This window comes from Corythoichthys intestinalis, chromosome 13, assembly GCF_030265065.1.
Source record: "Corythoichthys intestinalis isolate RoL2023-P3 chromosome 13, ASM3026506v1, whole genome shotgun sequence".
Taxonomy (NCBI): Eukaryota; Metazoa; Chordata; class Actinopteri; order Syngnathiformes; family Syngnathidae; genus Corythoichthys; species Corythoichthys intestinalis.
In genome coordinates, this window is record NC_080407.1 from 19342944 (window position 1) to 19367720 (window position 24777).

Below are 24777 nucleotides of genomic sequence, written 5' to 3' on the forward strand. Positions count from 1 at the left end.
CAAAGGGGCTCTTGGAGTCTTAGCAGTCGTGTTATCAGTTGGATATCGGGCATTTTCCGGTGTTCGGCCATTCCTTACTATGTGGCGAAAAGTCCTACACAATGCTCAGCGCGCTTGCGCATGCATCTACACGCATGCGCACATCAGTTAGAAGCGGCGAGTACTCACTTTTTATTTAGTTATTTAGGACCTTTTCACAGCCTCAAAGATACTTTTTGCATGTATTAACCTCTCATACTTTTAACCATTGTGTTTTTTGTGTTAGCTTTGAAGGAGTTGACCACATTAGTCACGTAGCGTATTTAAACGTCCTTATTTGATATAACTACATTTAAGTATTTTCTGCAGGCATTTTTTTAGTATGTTATTCCTGTGTGCATCGAAACAAAACAAGTTTGGAGCGCACGGTAGTACTTTGGGTGTCAAATTCGACTAATGTCGGACGTTTCGCCGATGTAGGAGATTTTGGCAGAACACCGGTATTCCTTGCGTGGGGACAGGGCTTCCCGCCATTTGTTCTGGACTGTCCGGGGAAACTAATTGCCAGAGTTGGTGGTGCAGACGTGGGCTTGTCAGCGTCAATGTTGCCCAATCAGTTGCATGACGCACACATTGGGCTTCCGTGATAAGAAGGTGTCATGTATCTCTTATGCCCTATATTCTGCTTGTTTTCCTTAAACTATGGTATAAGTGCTATTTATTTTATATTGGGTGTGTCAGAGTAATACAAACAGTAAATACGAGAAACGATACAGTTCCCTGATTGTTTATATTAACCGTGTTAAAATAATCATCATTTAAAAGGGTTGAACTAGACACTTTCTTCCCACTGTATTTGGTGGAATTACACTTTATGATCAGTTTTAGTCTCCATTACTAGTGCAACAACAGGATTATTAAATGAAGTTGGCTTAATGGTCATGTTTGTTTTGTTACGACAAAAAGGGTCATTTTGATGCAATAGTTTTGTCATCTCTTTTTCAGCTAATTGTCTTTTGTTTCATGTAATGAGATCCATTGAGACTCAGTGCATCTAAGATAATAATTGAATAACAGCTTTATTATTGTGGTTGGGGTTTGCAGTGCTTTACAGCTCTTAAGAGGTTCTTCCAATGTTTCCTCACTTCACACAGTGTTCGCTTTGTTATGATTGACCTTTAAACAGCCTGATCAAGTGCCATCATTATTCAGGACGTCAAAACTTCAGAGTGAGCAGGACGGGCTGCTGTGAGCTGGCGAGCCTTTCCGTTTGACAGCTTACAAATGGACCTGACCCCTCGTAAACAGGACCCAAATAGGTCCTCGCCCGCTGCGGCCGCAAATGTAGTGCGGTGCTAACCCCGTGTCGCTATGCAGACCTCTGCCGACGATTGCGCGTACATTACGGGATGCCCTCGGCTCGGCAGGGAAAGCGCCGCAAAGCGATTCAAATGACGAGCACGCGTTTGGTCCTCCGCAATGTCATCACTCCGGTGGTAGCATATAAGCGCAACATCATCCGGCAACTGACATTAAGTTCACTCGGATGCCTGAACAGGTCCCAAAGCGCGGTTGCAGTTTTGCCGTGGATGAAAAATTCATAGGGGTCCCTGGTGAAATCCCAATGCAGCTTGATCCCATTAATATTTATCTATCTGTCACTATTTGGTTTGAAAATGGAGGAAAATGCGGTTTTTAAAAAAATGGGAAAAGGTCACATTGTCAAATAAAATAGTCTGTGTGCGCGGTTCTGAAATTGAATAAACATAGCAATGCATTTCGTTAGCATGTATCACATCTGATATATTGAAGTAGTTGTTTATGTGGAACTTCATGTAAGTTGAAAACTGGGTCAAAACAAGGGCTGCATTCAAAGCAGATTTTGTTTCTAAATATTCAACTAGGACACCAATGTCAGTTCACTTTCGAGATTCTTTAGTGTATGACTGTTAATTCAATCTAATTCATCAAATATTCATAATTATGTGTGCTCCTTTGTTTAAGCACATCTAAGAAACGTCAAAAAAACGATAAATCAATGGTGACAGACAGGTAATAGGAAAAATGTTGGAAACATACAAAAGGTCTGCCAACACAAAATGAAAAAAGATTGACCTTCAGCACGTCTGACAGAAGCCCACTAGAGCACAGCTCATCATTCACCAAAGTAAAGCCTCGTGTGAAGCGTTCAGGTGAAAGAATCAGGCTAGGTCCTGGGTGGCCAGGACGTGCGCTGACACCGGGCTTCCTAAATGGAATAGCGGCCGCCTCTTTCGCTGTGGGAGCGTTCCGGAGAACACGACCAACTGTGCATCACAAGATATGCTACATAGAAACACCACTTTCTACTTTAGTATACAACCTTGATCTAAGATGTTTGGGAACGTATCGAAGTTAAAAGTGAATTGGAGCGACTAGTTTGGGCTTATGTTTTGTTATAATCAACACAAACATTCAAATTTTGAAAACGATCTCATCTGAAGCTAAGCCAGGTTATCACTTAGATGAACATTATTCAGAAACGCTAACTTTTTCAAGCTTACCTCGTCTTTCATGGTGGTGAAACAGCCCAACTCTGAAACGGGGAAATCGGGCTGGGTTGAAATCAAGGACATCGGTAAGGAAGCGCTGGAAAGAAAAATAATTGGAGTTAACAGTTTGCAAATAAGCCACAATTGTTCTCTTTTATTAACATATATTAGAAACGTAAAATATTGCCATTGACTTAAAAATTTATATATAAAAATATTATATATAATATAAAAATTATAAAATTTAGTACATGTTTTGAGGGCACCATGCAGGGCTGAGAGAGAACGAAAAGCCGTATTTGACATGTGGCAAATACTACCATTTGCCACACCATGCATGGTGAATGAAAAGCGGAATTTGCCATGTGGCAAAACGGATTTTGCCATGTGACATTTTTTTTGCCATGTGGCAAAAGTGATTTTGCCATGTAGCATTTTTTTTTTTGCCATGTGGCAAAATACATTTTGACATATTTTTGCCATGTGGCCAGATGTATTTTGACATGTAGCATTTTTTGGGGGGTATGTGGCAAAATGGATTTTGGTTTGCGGCATTTTTTTTTGCCATGTGGCAAAATTGATTTTGCCATGTGCCTTTTTTTGTTTTTGCTATGTGGCAAAATTGATTTGGCCATGTGGCATTTTTTTTCGCTACGTGGCATTTTTTTTTTTTTTGCCATGTGGCAAAATGCATTTTTGACATGTGGCATATTTTTGCCATGTGACAAGATGTATTTTGACATGTAGCATTTTCTTTTTGGTATGTGGCAAAATGGATTTTGCCATGTGGCATTTTTTTTTCCTATGTGGCAAAGTTGATTTTGCCATGTGGCATTTTTTTGCCATGTGAAAAAGTTGATTTTGCAATGTGGCAAAATTGATTTGGCCATGTGGCATTTTTTTGCCATGTGGCAAGATGTATTTTTATATGTACCATTATTTTTTTTGTATGTGGCAAAATGTATTTTGATTTGCGGCTTTTTTTTTTTTTTTTTTTCCCGTTATGTGGCATTTGTTTTGGGGGGGGGGTAAATGGGATTTTTGCAGGCCATGCACGTCAATGCCATTGACAACTATGCACATCAAAATTTTCCATTCATATTAAATGGCAGTACAACGTAAGGCTGTGATTTTTGACCATACACCTACCATGGCAGCGCATTGACATCCCAACTGGCACCCAAATAAGGCAATGACGGATATGGACGTCAAAATTTTCCGTTCATTTTAAAATGGCAGAAAAACAAGTGTAGCTGTGATTTTTGATTATACATCTATCATTAGCGCGCATTGACATTGAACTGGAACCCAAGTGCCATTGGCAGCTATGCACATCTAAATTTTTCCATTCATTTTAAACCAAAATCCATTTTGCACCATACCAAAAAAAATGCCACAAGGCAAAATCCATTTTGCCACATGGCAAACGGAATGCCACACTGCAAAATCCATTTTGCCACAGGGCAAAAAAATGCCACATGGCAAAATCCATTTTGCCACAGAGCAAAAAAATGCCACATGGCAAAATCCATTTTGGCACATGGAAAATAAGACTTTTAACGCTGTCTCTCATGTTTTATGCGCGCAATGGACACTCAGGGTGATGACAATTTGTCAATGTCACTAGAAAAACTACTGGGTTACTGCAAATCCTTCTACGTGGCGAGACATCCCACACATGAACACATCGGTTAAAAGTGGGGCATATTTACTACTTGTGTTTTTATTGAGTCTTTTATTACCTTTTCATTGCCTCAAAATACTTTTTGCATGTGTTTCCCTCTCATACTTTTAAGCATCGTGTTTTATGGTGGTTAGCGTTAAAGCAGATTGCTGATCTGTTGACCACATTAGTCACATAGCGTATTTAAACCCTTATTATGTGATATTACTACGTTTAAGTATTTTAAGGCATCTTTTCTATGTTCAGTCTGTATGCATCTAAACAAAACAAGCTGAAAGCGGTACAGTGGTATGAAAAAGTATATGAACCTTTTGGAATTTTTCACATTTCTGCATAAAATCACCATCAAATGTGATCTGATTTTGGGCAAAATCACACAGAAAAAAACTGCTTTAACTAAAACCACCCAAACCTTAATCATGATAGTATGCAAACAATGACGAAAGGGGGGCAAACAATGACGAAAGGGGGAAAATAAGTGAACAGTCACATTTAATATTTTGTGCCCCCGCCCCCGCCCCCCCCCCCATTTGGCAGCAATAACTTCAACCAGACGCTTCCTGTAGCTGCAGATTAGTCCGGCACATCGATCAGGACTAATCTTGGCCCATTCTTCACTACAAAACTGCTGTATTTTAGTCAGATTCCTGGGATGTCTGGCATGAATCACTGTCTTAAGGTCATGCCACAGCTGAAGTTGATTTACTTCTGTGTTTTTGATCATTGTCTTTTTGCAGCATCCATCCTCTTTTTAGCTTCAACTGTCTGACAGACGGCCTCCTTTTCCTGCAAAACAGCCCCAAATCATGATGCTCCCTCCACCATGCTTCACGGTGGGGATGACGTGTTGATGTTGGTGAGCTGTTCCATTTTTCATCCACAAATTGTGTGTTAGTCCCAAAACAATTTCACTTTGGTTTCATCAGTCCACAAAATATTTTGCCAAAACTTCTGTAGTGTGTCCAAGTGCCTTTTTGCGAACATTAAACGAGCAACGATGTTTTTTAGACAGCAGTGTCTTCTCAGTGGAGTCCTTCCATGAACACCATTCTTGGCCATAGTTTTACACATAGTTGATGGGTGCACAGAAATATTGGACTGTGCCAGTGATTTCTGTAAGTCTTTAGCAGACTCTATGGTTCTTTTTTACCTCTCTGAGTATTCTGCGCTGAACTCTTGGCGTCATTTTTGGTGGATGGCCACTCCTTAGGAGAGAATCAACAGTGCCAAGCTCTCTCCATTTGTAGAAAACCTCTCTGACTGTCGATTGATGAACATCCAGACTTTTAGATATGGTTTTGTATCCTTTCCTAGCTTTATACAAATCAACAATCCTTGATAGCAGGTCTCCATTTTGAAAGGTTTAAAGAAGGCTCACCGAAAAAAAAAATTATTTAGGTTGACAGCAATCAAAATGATAAGGCGAAACAAACACTCAGGCGGGGAGGCAAGGTCACCCTATCACACGTCAACAAAAGGTTCCCGAGAAAAATGACGGTTAGTTAAACATTGTCTTTTGAACGGGACAAATCGCATAGTTGAAGGAATCTGACCTTCTAGCCAGACTTCCGAAATCGCGCCAGCCGAACCGTCGGACCCGCGCTGGCGCAGCTCCAAAGACCCGGGCTGGCGAGACTCCGACCATGCGGCCAAAAGGCCAAACTCCGTGCGTTCACCTTAGTCTGAACCCTTTTAACTCCAGTTTGAAAGGTTTAAAGAAGGCTCACCGAAAACAAGTTGACAATTTATTCAGGTCGACAGCAATCAAAACGGCAAGGCGAAACAAACACTCAGGCGGGAAGGCAAGATCACCCTGTCACACACAAAAAAAAAAAGTTTCCCGAGAAAAATGACGGTTAGTTAAACATCGTCTTTTGAAGGCTCTCACGGGGTGGTCAGGAAGAAGGGTATGTTTGGGATTATTGTCTGTTTGTAGATTGGACAAGAGGATTCGGGAGTTACTGTTGTCAGGGCAACGAAGGTTGTGGATTTTACCACCTCAGAGTCAAAGGGGCTCTTGGAGTCTTATCAGTCATGTTATCCATTGGATATCGGGTTCTCTCCGGTGTTCCTTGTGTTGGGATAGGGCGTCCCGCCATTTGTTCTGGACTGTCCGGGAGAACTGATTGCGAGAGACGGTGTTGCAGATGTGGGCTTGTCAGCGTCAATCTTGCTCATGACGCACATGTTGGTCTTCCATGATGAGGCGTCGTGTAGGTTTTATGCCCTATATTCTGCTTGTTTTCCTTATACTATGGTATAAGCAGGGGTGAAAGTGGCTAGAATTTCTTGCCGGAACTCCCCAAAGTGATGGTCGCCACGGAGCCAGAAATTTTATTTATTTATAATTTTTGTTCTTTCATTTTTTTTTATTTTTTTTTTTTGGTGGGGGGGGTCAAACCTCTTAAACTACTGAAATGCAGAGAAAACTGTTTTAGCAGTTATTTCTATAACACATACAAAATAATAGTTGCAAAATAAAAGTTAACAAAAACAGCTATAACCCCAACCTCCATCTGCTAAATTTTATTTTCCTTCATTTCCTCACATATTAAATGCCAAATCTCAATTTTAACTACTTAAGAACATAGGATATATATTAAAATTGAAGTTAATGTAAACATTTACACTTTTTTTAATGATAAAGATGTAGGTAACATACATTCAGAAAAATAAGAACCAATGACTTACTGTATAATATGCAGAGTGAAATGGAATATATTTTGAAGATCACGCGAACATTGACTTTTTTGAATCATAAGGAAATGAATAAGAAGCCTAACAAAGAAATTCAAAGTCCAAAGTGCACATTGACAGCTAAGATGTTCTGAGCCTCCCCATCAGAGCAAATAAAACTAAATATGATAAATAAGTCTCCTCATCTCTTTCGTCGCCCTTAAAGATTTGATCCATTTTATGTTGCATTGCCCTTTTTTTGTCGCATCAACTTTTTCTTTTTTTTTTTTTTTTTTTGCTGTTAAAGAAAACATGCACATTACAACCAACCAGAGCTAACCATCTCTGCTGATCGCATGTCAGTATGTCAGCCAATTGAACGCATAATTGAGCCCAGGCATTTTGCCTTGCTGCGTGAATTCGCACATTTACATGACTCATCATCGTCAGACTCAGATAACTGCGGCAGCTGGAGAAAAACCTCCATGCCGTTTGTGGAATAAAATTAATAGATAATATATAAATAAATAAATATTGGTGGAAACAATTACGCTACACAAGTACTTTATTATGTTTGTTTTTAACCAAATGTTGGTAGATTGTTTTCTTCTTGAAAATGCAATTCATGTGTGGCAGCTTAGCATTTTTTTGTTTTTTTACATCACGTTTTGACAGTTGCTGTCATATTTCCGGATTCAAAGCACTGTGTACCGGAACAGCATTCCGCTCTTGAATCTTATACCGGAACTGCATTCTGGCTCTGAATCTTATACCGAAACTGCGTTCCTGACCGTTCTGGCCCACTTTCACCCCTGGGTATAAGTGCTATTTATTTTATATTGGGTGTGTTAGAGTAATACAAACAGTCAAACAGTAAATACGAGAAACGATACTATTCCCTGATTGATTATATTAAGTGTTAGAATAATGCAAACAGTTAGACGGTGCCAACGAGAAAGGGTGCCATCTCCCTCAATGTGGACCATTTCAAATCCGATCCGGGTCACCTTGTATGTGGTTTAAATCCGATTTGGTCCACATTTTTGGAGAATGTGTGGCGGTCTGAACTGTCAAGTCTCCAAAATCAGAATTCATGTAGCAAGTATGTCAGAAAAGAACGAGAACGGCAAAGAAAACGTGTGACATAGTCCGAAAAACATTGTAAAATGAGTAATCAGCTAAACACCAAAATCAAGGTAAGCTCTATTTTAATAAGTATATTTGTATTTTTTCATTTTCTTACATTTTGTTTTTTTCATTCTACAGAATTACTGTATTTTTCAGACTATAAACTGCATCAGCGCATAAGTAAGTCGCGCCAACATTTATGCTGCACACTGGAAACAACACATAGCATAGGAGTAATGATATTGGAGCTCTTCTAGTGTTTAGTGAAACCGCTTTATCCCACGGTGCTTCTTTTGGAGGCTTCTTGCAGATAATGAATGGTGTTATTTACCGAAGGAGGCAACTGTGGAGCAGCCAGAGCTTGACATGGCTGAGAGGCAGCCAGATGCGGTGTAGTGGATGTGTGTATGTGTATCTCACAGAGGGGCCTGAAGCTAAAGTAGCCAGTCCTGGCTCTTCTAGGCGCACTCCCTCCCAACGCTCTACTCCCCTTGACAGAATACCTTCTAGGCACTCACAATCATACACGTACAGAAACAAACACAGAAGGACGAAGACGCCTACACAGTCTTAGTTGGCTCGAGTAACCCGATGCAGTGGCGAGCAGCTCCAACTCCGATCTGGTAAAATGCTTTTATTGGCGAGCAGAGACCCTTTTACATGCTTCAGTCCTCACCTATCGATTGGTAAAGTGAAGACCAGTTCATTTGGAGCTGCTACAATAGCAGTCTGTTAATAAAAGCCATTTAAGCTGCTCTGATCCAAATTGTAATGGCTCTCTAACTTGGTCTTTCCTATTTATTCGAGCAACAACCTAATAGACTAAGAGGCACATTTTAGCATGCTAGGTACATCTGCTCAATCTAATTAAAGCAAGAGCTCTAGTAAATAAATCTAGCCTTAAATAATGCTCAAACACTGAAGGATCATTTTAGGGTGCCATTTGTGTTCCCATTATAAATGAAGCTGTATTTTCTAGGAATGTCCCCGATCCGATCGCATTATTTTTACAAGATCAGAATCTGGTAAAAACAAAACAAACAAACAGGGAAAAAAAACAGATTTTTAAATTGTATTTATTTCTATTTTTAAGTATTAACGTACTGGCTGCTATTGATGGTTGGGCTGCAGCTATCGATTATTTTAGTAGTCGATTAATCGATGAACAAGTTAGTTCAAATAATTGAGTAATCGAATAAGGATCATATAAATGAAAATACCTGAGCTGAGTCTCAAATAATATGAAAAAATAATGAATGAGTAAGTACAACAAAAGAACAATTGCCTAACTTACATAGAAACAGTCTGCTAGCTTAAATGCTATAAAATGCTAACTTTATTTTTATTTTTTCACAATGCTCTTAACAAATGGCTCACATTCCCACAAAAAAATTGCTAAATATACCTATAAATTAGGAATGCATAAAAAAAATATTTTTTTTTTTTTTTTTTTTTTAAACTATAGCTCAAACCAAAACTTAGCTTATGCTAACAGTCTTAACGGTCTTAACAGGGAGCAGCTTGATTCAGTCATGTAAAATGAGTTGTCATATTCACTGTTATCACTAGAGGCCAGTGCATTCACCTATATCAATAAAACTAAATGCAACACTTTCAAAACAAACCATTACAACGCCACTTTAATTAAACGAATACTCGAAGCAGCAAAATTTAATTTGAATCTTTTCTAATTGAATTACTCGAGTTAATTGATTAATCGTTGCAGCACTAATTGATGGTGATAGACATCCAATCTATTTTTGACTGGGAGGACCTCCAGGTTTATGCCGTCACCCACCAAATTAGAAACGAAAATGGCATTTGTTCAAAGATAAGCGGCATTGGACTTTAAGCCGCAGCTGTCCTCACTGTATTATGGGATATTTACACCAAAGATGTTAACTGGTAACACTTTATTTGACAGCGACATCATATGACTCTTATAAAACTCAATGAACCACCATGAAGCTTTGAATCAATTGGGTGGAAAGCTTCACTGGTTCAGGAAGCTACATTTGGCCACCGCTGCTTCCTTAGGGGAGACCGTCAACCTCTGCTGCTACCTGCTGTCGACACCGTTGTTGTCCAACATGCCTCCTAGCATGCATTGCAGTGCTACAGATGTAAATAACAATCAAAATTCATGTTCTGTTCTAATTACTTATTCAGTTGCTGTTCCGGTTGTTTCATTAATTGCTACTTATGGTATTTGGTAACACTTTATTTGACAGTGGCACTATAAGATTGTCATTAGACAATCATAACTATGACATGGCACTGTCATTAACCTTAATGAATGCTTAAAACAGATGTCATTTAGTGTTATCCAGAAAATGATCTCACTTTTGAATTGATGTAAAAGATCCAAGCTGGACATAAATGTAGTGACATAATTTGCTGGATGACATTTAACGACATCTGTCGTAACCCTTGAGTGATGCCCAATATAGTGTCATTTCATAATTATGACGGTCTTATGACAGTCTTATGACGCCGCTGTCAAATAAAGTGTTACCAAATACTGTAACTATCAATTAATGAAACAACTGGAACGGTAACTAAAGAAATGATTAGCACAGAACATGATTTTACTGTTATTTACACCTGTAGTGCTGCAACGCTTGTATTGAGGCATGTGGTACCTTAAAACCCAAATAAATCAGCATATAAGCCTCACTGGACTATTAGCCGCAGGATTCAAAATGAAAGAAAAAAGTAGCGGCTTATAGTCTGAAAATTACAGTAACACTAGTTGACAACTGTACTGTTTTAAGTACATAAAACTTGTTAAATGTTTTAATAAAGGTTCTGAGTATAAAATATAAAAATTATTTTTCAGTACATAAATCTGACTGAAGTCCTGTTTGTTTGTATAAAAAAAAAAAAAAAAAAAAAAAAGTGCTGCTGATTGACATTTTATCCTGTGGGCATAGCTCTGATATAAATTGTGTCAATGACTCATTTATTTTCTTTTAACAAACTAAACAAAATCAAATAAGGAGGAGGCAGGCTGTAATAAGTCAGTTTTCTTCTTTATCAAACACTTTAGAGCCGTCCCGACTAGTCGACGTCGTCGATGACAAATCCGTCGACGAGCACGTCCCGTCGACGGTTAATGAAGGGTTAAAAAAGCATATGGGTGCGAAGTTGAAAGTGGCAAAAAGCCAAAAAAGCGCACCAGAGTAGCCAAAACATTGAGTTATTTCAACGAAACAAAGGAGGTTAAACTGGTTTGTCCTGTCCCTTCAATGCCAAGCTTGCATACTAGGCTGTACATGGGCTGTGAATGAACACCAAAAGCGCCGTCACCCAGTTGTAATTTTGAAAGACGACAGGAGACAACAAGCTGGCAGATCGTAAGTCCATCTAACTAACTACATGTTTTATTGAAGTTGCTAAGGCTGTCGCGATATGCAATGAGTCCATTAATCGCACGGTAAATAAAAATGAGGGCGGTAATTGTCACGGCTGCGTGATATACTTGCGTGCATACATTTGTGCGTGCTTGTTGATGGCATATCAGACTACAGTTCCTTTCACAAATGTTTATTGGTCATCAACACGCCGTAGAATTAAAGTTCAGACATACAAAATAAGGAAACACATCTATATTAAACACTGTAAACGTTAGCATTGCTACCTTGAGGCTAATGAGACAAAAAGACAACCTACTTTCGCCAGCTATAAAAAATTGGCAGTCTTCTCCAAAATGCAAACTTGTGTTTTTTTTTTTTTTTTTTTTTTTTTTTTTTGCGGAGTGTAAAGGTTACGGTTAGCGGTTTACAGAACTAACTTCCGGTGAATATTTCAAAATAAAAGCACATCATGTACATCATATAAATAACGATTTCTGGAGTTAATCCCACATACTTCAGAATTCAGATCCTACACTAATAGCAGCTTTAAAATAACACCCTTTATGAAAAATCTTGATTTATAATAACTATTCATTGCCATACTATTATATATAGTAGCATATAATATTAATGCTAGATTTTTTTTTCTATTGGACGTCTATCACATTCTATTCTTTTGCACTAGTTAATGCTATCAGCAAATGAACTAGTTGTTTGTGATTATTGTTGTGTGATTATTTGTACTTTAATAAAGTGTTCCAAAATGTTTTTTGAATGAATAAGCGTCAACAAAAATGTCATTGCTAAATTAGTTAAAAATATATAAAAATTATTAGAATAGTTGAATAAACGTAAAAATAGTCGGCTGACTAATCGAGAGAAAATAAGTCATTTGGGACAGTCCTAAAACAGTTCGTAACTATAATCCAAATCCACTTTCAAAGCACACTCTCTTGTATGACAATTTACAGTTCAAATGGAGATTGTGTTGAAAGCTATTATATGAATGGGTTTAGGTGTATGGTTTAATTTTATAAAGAAATGAGACAACTTTACGATCTAAAAATAACTCAAGTGGTTATATGCTTCTCCAAAACAATACAAACGGCAGTTAAGACACCGATTAGTATAATCAATAACTAGCTTAGCGCTCCATGCTAACTAGTAACATCTTATCTGCAAAGACAAACATTTGTTTTCATTGACGCAACTCTTGACAGAGGCACACTGGATCTCAACACAAAAGACAATCTAACTATCAACACTTTGTAATATTATACTCTTGATTAGGTAACCCAACCTGAGTGGAGCAGTGAACTCTCTTGCTCTAATCATTGGCGCAAAGGCGTTGCCTCAAATTACACACAAACTAGGACCCAAACGGGACTGCTCATAGCGGCCGGCAAAAATCGCTTATCAAATTAGATGGCAACTAACTCATTAATTGATTTAATCGATTCATTGTTGCAGTCTTACTATAAATAAAATAACTCTGCTGTTTTGTGTTGCCTTGTTACGATCCGCTCTTCTACTCAATTATTCACAGATTTCATGAAGTACGTGTTGTTAAATGTGACAACTGAGATCTTGGCATATCACGAACACACTGACTGGAACTGAACTGGACTGAAAACTCAACGTTACGCTTTGTTGCGGAAAGTGGCTGCAAGGTTTCCTGGAGACCGCCTTCCCGTCGGGTTAAAATCACAGCGAGTAATGAGTGATGAGTGACATTTTGGACCTTCTGGCCCTGGAGTGAACAGCAGCCAAGTACCTGTCTGTTTCATACACGGGCGGGGCTATTTTTAGAGAGCCTCTCTCATCAGCGATCCGTCTGATTGCGGTAAGAGTCTGCCTCTCGGACATCTATCTTTAGAAATGATTCAGATTTCTTTTAAACCCTTTTAAAGCATCGCCACTTGGGCTATTACTGTTCCTGCCCATTGATGTCTGGCATGTCATCTTTAGTGGAGTGCATCACCTTCGTCGGCCCAACCCTACCTGTTTTTTTCTCCCAAAGTCATCCTAATTAGTGTTTAAAGCTCCCGCACCCCCATAGTGAGGTTGTCCGTGCCCGTAAGGCACCGCTGCCTTGTCTTTGCTGTGCCAGCTAATGAAAGGGCACTGTAAGATCTGCTGCCATCACTCCTTGTGTGATTGTGGAACAAGGTTATCATACTTAACACAAATCACTAAAATAAAATGAAACTTTTGTATTTTCCACAGTATAAGGCGCATCGGAGTATAAGGCGCACCTTTAACCCCTTCTTGCCAAATGTAAACCTCAACCATGAGAGATGGAATGTGGGGAAAAAAAACAGAAAATCACATGTGTTTGATTTTTAAAGAATTTATGTGCAAATCATGGTGGAAAATAATTATTTGGTCAATACCAAAAGTTCATCTCAATACTTTGTTATATACCCTTTGTTGGCAATCACGGAGGCCAAACGTTTTCTGTAACTCTTCACAAGCTTTTCACACACTGTTGCTGGTATTTTGGCCCATTCCTCCATGCAGATCTCCTCTAGAGCAGTGATGTTTTGGGGCTGTCGTTGGGCAACACGGACTTTCAACTCCCTCCACAGATTTTCTATGGGGTTGAGATCTGGAAACTGGCTAGGCCACTCCAGGACCTTGAAACGCTTCTTACGAAACCACGCCTTTGTTGCCCTGGCTGTGTGTTTAGGATTATTGTCATGCTGAAAGACCCAGCCACGTCTCATCTTCAATGCCCTTGCTGATGGAAGGAGATTTTCACGCAAAATCTTTCAATACATGGCCCCATTCATTCTTTCCTTTACACAGATCAGTCGTCTTGGTTCTTTTCCAAAAAAATAGCCCCAAAGCATGATGTTTCCACCCCCATGCTTCACAGTGGGTATGGTGTTCTTCGGATGCAATACAGTATTCTTTCTCCTCCAAACTCGAGAATCTGTGTTTCTACCAAAAAGTTCTATTTTGGTTTTATCTGACCATAACACATTCTCCCAGTCCTCTTTTGGATCATCCAAATGCTCTCTAGCGAACCGCAGACGGGCCTGGGCGTGTACTGGCTTCAGCAGGTGAACACGTCTGGCAGAGCAGGATTTGAGTCCTTGGCGTCTCATTGTGTTACTGATAGTAGCCTTTGTTACTGTGGTCCCAGCTCTCTGTACGTCATTCACTAGGTCCCCCCCGTGTGGTTCTAGGATTTTTGCTCACCGTTTTTGTTATCATTTTGACGCCACGGGGTGAGAGCTTGCATGGAGCGCCAGATCGAGGGAGATTATCAGTGGTCTTGTATGTCTTCCATTTTCTAATAATTGCTCCCACAATTGATTTCCTTACACCAGGCGTTCAGTCTTCCCAGCCTGGTGCGGGTCTACAATTTTGTCTCTGGTGTCCTTCGACAGCTCTTTGGTCTTGGCCATAGTGGAGTTTGGAGTGTGACTGACTGAGGTTGTGGACAGGTGTATTTTATACCGATAACGAGTTAAAACAGGTGCCATTAATACAGGTAACGAGTGGAGCCTCGTTATAAGAAGTTAGACCTCTTTGCCAGAAATCTTGTTTGTTTGTAGGTGACCAATATATAAGGCGCATCGGATTATAAGGAGCACTGTCGGCTTTTGAGAAAATTGAAGGGTCTTAGGTGCGCCTTATAGTGCAGAAAATATGGTAAATATGGAAATGAACTGAAGCAGTGGTTCTGTAACTCGGGGAGGGAACCTCTGGGTACCTCACGATACGCGATTCAAGATGACGATAAACTTATGATATGGTGATACATCAATTATCGATACATGGGTCAGGATTTCATACTATGATATTCTACAATACAACTAATAAATAGAATAACAAGCTCTTTTCAGCAATGTAATGTTCATTCATTGGCTGCCATCCTTCCCACTTCAAACGGATTTGACATCTGACTGTCACTGGCAGCCAATGCCAGGCAATGAGTTAATTTTGTGGCATTTTATTGTTACGTTTTTGGTCCCTTCCTCTTCATTTTGGGGCATTTACAGGTCACGTCCTCTTAATTTTGGCTTACTGAAAAGGAAGGGACTCAAGAATGTCCACAAATGAATAGGAAGTGACTCAAAATCAACAGTAAGTAGTTTGTAAATGCCCTAAAATGAACCGGAAGTTACCTATAAATTTCCACAAAAGACTGGCTGTGAATGCTTTGGTTTCACTGCCATCGAGTTAACGTAGACACTATCCTAATGGAAGATTTTGGTAGCAACCACCTTTTTTGTAAACGGTGACACCTTTTTAAAATTTTAATAAAACTTTATTGATTCTTGGTGGGAGCATATCAATAAATGATCATGTTTCACTGCCATTGATGGTGATGGGCGTCTAATCCAATTTAACCTGGAGGTCCTCCCAGTCAAAATGGATTGGACGTCTATCACAATTATATCGATTAAATCGAGTCATTTGATTAGAAAAAATATTTGAATTTTGTTGCTTTGAGTATTCGTTTAATTAAAGTGACATTGTAATGGTTTGTTTTGAAAGTGTTTGCATTTAGTTTTATTTGGGTGGATACACTGACCTCCAGTGGTGACAGTGAATATGTCAACTCATTTCACATGGCTGAATCCAGCTGCTCTTTGTTAAGACCAACATAAGCTAAGTTTTTGTTCGAGCTAATCTATATTTAATGCATTCATTATTTAGTTTATTGGTATATTTAGATGTTTTTTGTGGGAATATGTGATTAGCCCAATAGCGTACCGCACGAATGCTATTTTTAGACCGTGACGTCGCCATCGTAACGTGGAAGTGGGACATTATAGACACGCCGTCGCATACAATTTATGTTATTTCTGCTTGTTTTCTCCAGAAATTTTTCAAAAAAGAACATGCCAATCAAACTCTGTACTATGGAACTTGTAGAAACGTCTGTAGACATTACGACATATGAAGGATGTTTTCTTCATACGTTTCCCGAAACCAAAAATTGAGGAAAAAATATGAAGAATGGATCAACTTGCGAGGACGTCCAAAAGACCAGTTTAACGCCTGCAAATTGAAGCCATTCATATTTCATATGTAGTAAACATTTTTTTGGGGGGGGGGGGCATGGTCCTACAGAGGACAAAAAGGTAAGATAATTTGATAATTTTACTTATTTTTTAGCGTGGCCTTTCTGCCGTGCTGCTTCTGTCTGACACTAAATGACCTGAAAAAAATTAAAAAGGTATCTGACTGCCACTGTTACCTTTTCTGTTTTTAAAAAATAAAACTTTAGTGAGGGTGAAGTGTAAATAAATTATAGAATTAAGATTTGTTATTAATGAAAAAATTAAAAGTGTTCTTTGGCTGTCACTGAGTTGCATTTGCGATTGCTACACAAATATAGCAATGTAAATTGACCCCAAGAACTGTCAGAAACGTAAGACAACCAGATGATATAAAATATACGAAAGACAGGGCATATGGTGGTAAAGGATAGATTGTTGAAACAGGAGAATGTCATTGTCAGTGGCATAAGGCAATGCACACAAGAAAAAGGTGTTGATAAAAAAGTTACCTCTGGATCAGGTCTGCTCTTTTTCGCATCTTTTTCAGCCCTCGAATCTCAAGCCATCTCTAACTCAGTACTTCTCAAATAGTGGGGCGCGCCCCCCCAGGGGGGCGCAGAGCGATGCCAGGGGTGGCGCACGTGACCTCGGGGAACCTGCTTTTTTTTTTTTTTTTTTGCGTCGTATTACTGTAGAATAAAGTGTACTTGCACATCCACTCCGTGGGTGGCAGTGGCGCTCTCATTTTCAGAGTGCGTGCAGTATTTTTTTAACCTAAGCAAGACCACACAGAAAACAGATATGAAGAGCTGTGCGCCGTTTTCGAAAGCCGTTTTCCGGCCGGACTCGCGCAGCAACCCAATGTTTTCTCCGGTTCTCACGAGTCCGCCCGAGAAGAGCCATTTTCAGCTTGGGACCGTCAAGACGACCACCCTAACCTATGGTTCTGCCTTGGCCGCCGAGAATGCTCTTTTTTTCATGCCGTTTGCCTTTTGGTTTTGACTTTTAATACATTGGGAGATGAGGAAAGACCACCGTTTACTGTGTCTAAAAATGATTTTAGTGGACAGCCGGAAGCCAAATCAATTAAGACGCCACTTAAAGTCATTAGACCCCAATCTCATTGAAAAGCCGCTTGATTGTTTTTCAGCTAAATTGTGCCGAATATTCCCAACAACCGTCCCGCTTTGTCAGTGTTATATCAGTAAACCAGTGAGCACTGTTAGCATGCTCGGTGAAAATAACCCCACACCATTGCAAAGGAAGTGAAACTGGGAGCAGCGAAAATACAAACTGTCCTTCTGTCCAAAGACACTTTTTTTTTCTTCTTTTTTCTTCTTTTCTTTCTACATTTTATCTTTCAGTATCAAATGGTCAAAAATATACCTTTAGTGTATTTTTACAGTTTGGATGTGACTTTTTTTTTTTTCAAATCAGGCAAATTGATGCGTGTTAAGTAGGGTTGTTCCGATCATGTTTTTTTGCTCCCGATCCGATCCCGATCGTTTTAGTTTGAGTATCTGCCAATCCCGATATTTCCTGATCCGATTGCTTTTTTTTTGTTCCGATTCAATTCCAATGATTCCCGATAATTTTTCCCAATCATATACATTTTGGCAATGCATTAAGAAAAAAATGAATAAAACTCGGGACGAATATATACATTCAACATACAGTACATAAGTACTGTATTTGTTTATTATGACAATAAATCCTAAAGATGGCATTTACATTATTAACATTCTTTCTGTGAGAGGGATCCACGGATAGAAAGACTTGTGACTTTGTATATTGTGACTAAATATTGCCATCTAGTGTATTTGTTAAGCTTTCAGTAAATGATACTGTAGCCATGCGCAAATGCATGATGGGAAGTGGAACCATGACTGAGCGTAGTGCTACCAATTTATATACTCTGCATTGGGGAACAACATAAGGTGTTAAGAAAAAGATCAATTGCTACCTTGCTACCCCATATTGCTTCCCAAGATCAATTGCTACCTTGCTACCCCATATTGCTTCCCATGATGTTTCTAATCGTAGGGAGAGGGATTGTAAGGCTTTAGCCAATTAAAAAAAGGCTCCAAAGGCTGCCAAAATTCACTCTACTCCTTTTGAGCTGCCTTTTATCTCTGTATATAGGTAAAACAGCGCCATTACAGATTGAGCGCGACAATGCGTGAGTGGGTCGTGCAGCATATGCATTAATTGCTTTAAATATTGTAACGTGATACATTTTTTTTTTTAATTAATTACCGCCGTTATCGGGATAAATTTAAACTAAAGACTCTGGATGAGTGTAACATATTATGTCTGTAACGTTAAATACAATTAGAAAACGATTTAATTAAAGAATATATATGTATTAATGCGGGATGCCAACCGATCGGGACATCTCTAGTGTTAAGTCTTCTGTTACAAACAAAACAATGTTAATAAAGTTATACTTTATTATAAGGATCTGTTACTTTTTTTCTTTAATAGAAAAAAAAGGACACAATGTTTGGCAGAGGCATACTTATAGTAATATTATAGACAAATGATACTATTGGTGGCAGAGAGTTTGGGGGGGGCGCAAAACATTTACGTCTTCCTTGGGGAGGGCGTAAAAGAAAATAATTGAGAAGCACTGCTTTAACGGAACATTTGTATGTTCTTCCACATCTTTACCAGTGAATCTGGCACCACGGACATCATTTTCGGACAGAATTGGTAGGTTTAGCTCAGTAAACATTTACTTCGTACACCATTCCCATAATTTACCATGAGGGACAAACGGGAGGTTGACCCTCCAAGCTACAATTGCTAACGTCATGAATATTAACTCATTCACTCCCAGCCATTTTCACTGGAGCAAGGCCCTTCGCTCCCGGCCATTTTACTGGATTTTGACTGATTTTGCAAGGCCCACAGAAAATTCTGTTCTATTGCGATATAAACATGAAACCCACCAAAAGAAAGATTAGACTCTTCTTTCAGCTGAAAAAAACTAGTTCATATCTTTTTCCATTCTTTAGAAATCAGCATTAGAAAATAGCTTAGTTTGAGCAATTTTCCAATTTCTGATGAAAAAACGGAGAAATTGAGCTATTTGTGAAAACATACATTTCAAACTTTGACTTACACATAGCTATTTTTTGCTTTAGTTACATCTAAAACATCTGAATAATGTTTTCGTTTTACAAAAAAGATAACAAGACAAATAGAGCTTTTGATAGCAAAGTAACAATTTATTCACACATACAGTAACTAACTGAATGATGACGCTCTTCTGGCCGCGACAGCCGGTTAAACTTTGCCCTTATCGCCGTCTGTCTCATAAAAATGAATTTTTTTGAGTCTCTGCGGGGTCTGCTCACGAGCAGCACGGACTCAAAGGCATTGCCCGCTGCACTAGGTCCCGGTCGTTCTGCTCGGTCGTCCAGCGCCTGGCATTCCAGGTGTCCTACCGGTTGTTCTGCTCGGTCGTCTGTCTCCTGGCATCCATCCGGTCGTCTTCCGCCGGCGCCAGGCCGTGCGGCTTGGCCGTTCGTTGCCATTGAATCGGGTTGCGGGTCTTACCAAATGTGCTACTGCCCTCCAGTGGCCAGTTTTATTGCTTTAAAATAGATTTTCAGCTTTGGAGCTAAATTGAATCATGACCAGAGATGTCTTTTTAGAAAAGACAAAAAAAAAAACGTGTTTTGGGACACTGAAACAATTAAAATTAGAACGTATTTATACGTTTTTGGGAGCAAATGAGTTCATGAGTAAAATTGTGACGTAATTGAAAAAAAATTGTTTCATGAATCGTCCGATGAATCAATTACATCAATAATCGTTAGTTGCAGCCGTATCACTAACATACTAAAAATCAGCAAAAATGCTACCCAAAAAAAAGTGTGCATGTCTGCTGGGTTAGGGTCGGTTAGGACGTGGGGGAGGGTGCCATTTTTCATTTCGCATACCTTAACAAGGATAGGTAGTTGTGCCCCTGGTCTTGAGGCACACGATCCACTCGGGGGGTCCAGCTTATACTTGTCACACCCGGGCCCTGTTCACATTTGTTCCGCCACTGCATGATGTGAAAGAAAGCATGGTAAGTGGTAGAAAAACATACTCTCACAAACTACTTGAGTAGAAGTACATACACATTTATCAAGCAACTTCTACTTGAGACATATACAGTATGAATTTATATTCCCCACGTATCCACAAGTGATTGAACACGCTTTGACAGAGAGATAGCGGCTCGCGGAAGTGGCTATTTGCTTTGCAATGACAGGCCCTGATGCGTTCAAATCAAACTGGCATTTTTCTTTTCTGCCGCTCCCGCAACCTTTTTGCATGACAATGCTTTCTTGCCTCTGCCACAACAGTAAGTAGATCTGACTGTTGTCATGCTGGGTTGTTTTTTTTTCCCTTTTTCCCCATCCTTGTCTGGCTGCAATTTTAAAGATGCCTGTCTTTTATTTATCTCTAAATTTCCTCTGGGAGCAAGACACAAAAAAAACAGAGGAGGGGGGGAATAAGAAGCAACAGCAAAAGACGACATGATGGAGGTGGAGGAGATGCTAGCGGTGGGAGAAATAGTTCAAATCAATATCAGGAATCTACAGGGATTTGAAATGGTGCCCAGGGACAGTTTAGAAGCTGCACATCCGCAGCCGATTGTGTGTCTAACCCAGGGGGCAAGACCAGTCAGGTCTGCTCGACCACAGAGCTCGACAAATCAATAGCCGCGCTTTGTGTGTCTCTGATGCCCTAAAGATCATCATCTGTTCACGGGAAGGTTGGGTCTAAATAAATACGCAATACGTGTCCTTCGGATAATCCCGCTTGAGAAACGCACGTTTAGTTTTTAGCAATAATAATGGACAAATAACACTGCAATACGAGCTAAAAGTGAAAGGGCAGACGCAAAGTTTTTTTTTTTTTAAACTATATCAAACACTCCCATATATAAAATATATAATTGCTACACCTTGAATGTTTAATTAGTCAGATGAAATGTTTAATGGTCTCTCTCGCCGCCGACATGACGAGTAAAGGCAAACATCCGAGTTAAAATTCCATCTCCGCATAAAAAACCCTTTTGTGAATAAGATACGCTGTATAGGACTTTTGCAAAACCATAATACAAGATAATATAGAGAAATTTACCTCGATGTTCACGACCGCACCGCAAAACAAAAGTAAACAAACATTTTGATGAGACCGCTAGAATCACCTGTCTCGCAGGTGTTAGCGTATCTAATTCGTCTAGATAATACGTCATCAATAAGTCTTACGTCACCGCTGTGCGACAATTCAAATAAGCGCGAGGAAACCGAATAAAAAACGTAGCAAATATATTTTTCTTCTTGATACCGCTTGTAAAGCTATCAAGTTAAGAAATATTGGCTCTGTTATTTTATTTTATTTTTTTGGGGGGGGGGGGGGGGGCAGTTGACAGAAAAAATGACACAGATTAATCAACAGTTAACATTGCAAAATAAAAGACATACTGTAAACAGTTTAACATATAAAAATAATATTTAAAAAAATAAATAAATAACCAGAGGCTTCAGGGGAAACACATCATATATTCTCATCAGTTTGTTATTTATTTTTATTTCTAATTAGTCTAATTGATTTCAGTGTACAATCTATTTCTGACTGGAAAAATATAGGACCTTTCTTTCTGAACTTTTGTTTGTGAATAAAAAAAAACTTACCATAAATAATTCTAAAATTTAAAAAATATAAATTGAAAGCTTATCTCTAGGGTAAGTGTGGTAACAAATGTCTTTTATATTCAAATTATTGAGGCGAGTGAAGTCATGGGGAAAATTCATACTTTCCTTCACACAGATCAGTCGTCCTGGTCCCTTTGCAGAAAAACAGCCCCAAAGCATGATGTTTCCACCCCCATGCTTCACAGTGGGTATGGTGTTCTTTGGATGCAATTCAGTATTCTTTCTCCTCCAAACACGAGAACCTATCAAAAAGTTCTATTTTGGTTTCATCTGACCATAACACATTCTCCCAGTCCTCTTCTGAATCATCCAAATGCTCTCTAGCGAACCGCAGACGGGCCTGGCCGTGTACTTTCTTCAGCAGGGGGACACGCCTGGCAGTGCAGGATTTGAGTCCCTTGTGGCGCATTGTGTTACTGATAGTAGCCTTTGTTACTGTGGTCCTAGCTCTCTGTAGGCCATTCACTAGGTCCACCTGTGTGGTTCTGGGAATTTGCTCACCGTTCTTGTTATCATTTTGACGCCACGGGGTGAGATCTTGCAAGGAGCCCCAGATCGAGGGAGATCAGTGGTCTTGTATGTCTTCCATTTTCTAATGATTGCTCCCACAGTTGATTTCTTTACACCGAGTGTTTTACCTATTGCAGATTCAGTCTTCCCAGCCTGGTGCAGGTGTACAATTTTGTCTCTTGTGTCCTTCAACAGTTCTTTGGTCTTGGCCATAGTGAAGTTTGGAATGTGACTGACTGAGTTGTGGACAGGTGTCTTTTATACCGATAATGAGTTAAAACAGGTGCCTCGTGAGAAGAAGTTAGACCTCTTTGACAGCCAGAAATCTTTCTTGTTTGTGGGTGACCAAATACTTATTTTCCACTCTAATTTGAAAATAAATTCTTTAAAAATTAAACAATGTGATTTTCTGTTTTTTTCCCACATTCTGTCTCTCATGGTTGAAGTTTAGCCATGTAGACAATTACAGGCATCTTTAATATTTTCAAGTGGCAGAACACAATTAGTGGTTGACTAAATACTTACAGTATTTGCCCCATTGTAGCTGACCAGAAATGTCTATGACTCATGCTAAACTCTTTCTTTCCTGGTAATTATCGTAGCACCAAAAAAAATTAAAGCTCCAACCGTGTACAGATTCAACCAGCAAAAATCTCACACGAGGGTTTATTTGCTTTTCGTCTCCATTTCAGTAACCGGACAAAAATCCAGTAAATCCCCGACGGGTGCATCATATTTCACCTTGTGACACCCACAAGGTCCTGAAGATAGATGACCACGTAATCGGTCCGGTTCGGCTGTTACCTGTGACGCATTGTTGCTGGTCTGCAGCCAATAAATCATTTCCAGTTTCCATAACAGGATAGTAGAACACAGTGAGTGAAGTAACAACACACAGCTATACGTTTCATTTATTTATTTAATTTCTAGCTTTGTATTAAAAACGATTTGTGCTTGTAAAACAAGAGCAAAGCACACCAGTTTGCTCCCGAGCTTGGAGCTCTCAAGTGTGGCGCGCCAGCTGTTGCTAAGCAGTACTGTATGCTAATTGAAAGCATCTATATCGATAAAAAGACGTGTTGCTGCTGTCTTTGTGTTTTGGAGACATCACGCAGAGTTTACTGTAAATTCTCTTGTGCTCACTTTTTGCATGTTTTGTGAATTTCATTCAAATGTTTCCTATTTTTGTCGAAAGAGTGCCATTGTTTGCTAAACTTTCTCGCTAAATTACACAACATTGGGAAGTTTGCAGGGTAACGGGTACAACTGGCAACATCTGTTCAAATTGATTTTAAAAAATCCTTAAAATTTAAGAAAAAAATGCTTCGAAACCAGTGGTGGATGTTGGTCCTTCAATGAGGGGAAGCTGTAAGTGCTCGGTAGGGAAAGAAACTAGAGTGCCAGAAGTCGAGTCTCCAAACACAAGCAGCTACAATTGGAAAAAAAAAACACCAGAAATAAGATCTATTTTTCACGAGTCGTTTTTAACGAAGCAAGTGTCGCTCGTGTTTTTCACCAATATGCAAAACGAAGACAAAATAGCAGCATGGATAACCCAAAAAAGTTGTTGCTGTTCTGTTTATTCGACATGTTTTGTTTACAAGTTGACCTCATAGTTTATGTCAGCACTTTTTCTTACTACACAAAATTATAGCGTCCTACAAAAATGTCAACATGACTCTCTCCCAGTTTTTATTTGGCACCGATAGATGACAAAAATCCAAAGATATGATCGTTTTAATTTGATGGTCGAAAATGTGTCCCTCCGTGGATGTGAACGCGCGCACTACACACTAGAGGGCACTGACCCAGTCACGGCCCATTTTCAATCCTCTAACTGAGGGAAGGAGGTTATTCCCAAAAATCTCACAATACACGGCCCTGGTCATCCTCTCCTTAATACAGTGCAGTCGTCCAGTCCCATGTGCAGAAAAACGCCCCCAAAGTATGATGCTAATGCCCCCATGCTTCACATTAGGGATGGTGTTCTGGGGATGGTACTTCTTCCTCCAAACACTATGAGTGGAAATACGACCAAAAAGTTCCATTTTGATCTCATATGATCACATGACTTTCTCCCGTGACTCCTATGGATTATCCAAATAGTCACTGGCAAACTTCAAACGGGCCTGGACATGTGATGGTTTAGGCAGAGGAACTGTCTTGCCATGCATAATT

At 39.4% G+C, this 24777-nt stretch overlaps 1 long non-coding RNA gene across 3 annotated transcripts in view; it reads right to left on the reverse strand.

Annotated features, from left to right (window-relative positions):
• Window positions 1-21617, reverse strand: part of LOC130928401 (uncharacterized) — a 141177-nt gene extending 119560 nt beyond the window's left edge. For all 3 annotated transcript variants that reach the window (XR_009066680.1, XR_009066679.1, XR_009066678.1), the window contains exons 1-3: window positions 21515-21617; window positions 20320-20426; window positions 2523-2607 (exon numbers count right to left, since the gene is read on the reverse strand). This is a non-coding gene — a long non-coding RNA (uncharacterized LOC130928401). The remainder of the gene's footprint in view (window positions 1-2522; window positions 2608-20319; window positions 20427-21514) is intronic.
• Between the last annotated feature and the right edge of the window lie 3160 nt (window positions 21618-24777).